This window comes from Rattus norvegicus, chromosome 4, assembly GCF_021556685.1.
Source record: "Rattus norvegicus strain SHRSP/BbbUtx chromosome 4, alternate assembly SHRSP_T2T, whole genome shotgun sequence".
Taxonomy (NCBI): Eukaryota; Metazoa; Chordata; class Mammalia; order Rodentia; family Muridae; genus Rattus; species Rattus norvegicus.
Window position 1 is genome coordinate 4,574,002 of NC_141537.1, and position 1,402 is coordinate 4,575,403.

Genomic DNA, 1,402 nt, shown 5'->3' on the forward strand with positions numbered 1-1,402 from the left:
GAGTGGAGGAGTGGGGACCATGGCTTGGATGGGGCAATCACTTAGACTTAAGAAAGCATGGGTACAGCCAGAGCACCCCAAGCCTAGTGGTGGTCAGTCCCATGGCTGCTACCTGAAACCTCCCCATCTATTCTATGGGCTACCACACAGCTGTGGCAGAGGGCGGGGCAGGCAAAGGCATACCCAGGCCAAGTGCAAGCAGCAGGTCATTGTGTGAGACATGTCTGAACATAGTTGCGTTAGCAGTGCCCACCGCTCCCAAAGGAAACCGATTTCAACACACCTTATTGATCCCATAAGTTCAACCAGGCAGACAGTGGTTATACTCGACAGATGATGTTACACAGCACAACTTAGGTATTTCAAATGGACAAGAAGTTAGTATCAGAGCAGTGTCTCAGGATGAAGTTTAAGTGGGGCTTCCTCTCCAGTACTTTGAGTTCTACAGATGGATCTAGAAAATCCACTACTGTGGAAAATGAAGACTTGGGTTGGATGGGGAAGGGAGGCCCGGGCCTTGGTGACTAATGGCTGTAACTCTGTCCTTCTGGTGGCTGTGGCAGCTTCATGTTCTCTTTTGACATCATCAAGCGCCTCAGTTCCTGCAGGATGACTTTGATGCTGTGGCAATTCTGTCACTTTGCCAGCACTGCCATGGTTTGTGGATCCACCACTCCACTGGAACTGCTCACGCCGTTCATATTGACTCTTGTTACAAATCTCACAGACTGGGATGCTTCTGGATACTTGAGTGGCCCACACTCTATCTTAAGGCTGTATATTCGGTTTTCATAAATTGTTTGTAGAGGTCCAATTATCATGCCTGTCCATCTTGTGAGTGTCATGTCCTCATCGTCCTCCAGACCCTAGCTAACTGTGCTTTCGCCTACTCCTTTCTGGCCTTCTTCCAGCTCTTCCAACAGTTGGAAATCTCGAAGGACTTTTACTCCCGAGCCTGTGGTGGCTGCCATCTTGCGTCGCTATCGCTCGAAGTCAGTCCTTCCTTTCTTCCTCTACCCCTAGGTCCCTAGCTCCTTCCCTCTCTCTCTCTCTCTTTTTACCAAAGGGTCTCATAAACCCCAGACTTGCTTGAAGCTCACTATGTATCCAGTGATGACTTTGAATGTCTAATATTCATCAATAAATTATAGATACGAACAACCATGCCTGATCTTGTACAGTTTTGGAACTCAGCCAAGGCTGTCTTCCATACTGGCATGTAGCCTGTCAAATGAGCAACTTACCAAATCTCTTCCTGTTTCTTCCTTGTTCCCTCCCTTCCTTCCTTCCTTCCTTCCTTCCTTCCTTCCTTTCTTCTTTCCTTCGTTCCTTCCTTCCATGCTTTCTTCCTTCCCTTCTTTTATTTTCCTTCTGTTCTTTCTGTTCATGCATTTTGTTTTCA

General features: G+C 47.4%; 1 pseudogene; it reads right to left on the reverse strand.

Moving 5' to 3' along the window:
* Window positions 1-524: 524 nt before the first annotated feature.
* On the reverse strand, window positions 525-993 carry Ube2v1-ps23 (ubiquitin conjugating enzyme E2 V1, pseudogene 23; annotated as a pseudogene).
* Window positions 994-1,402: the final 409 nt, after the last annotated feature.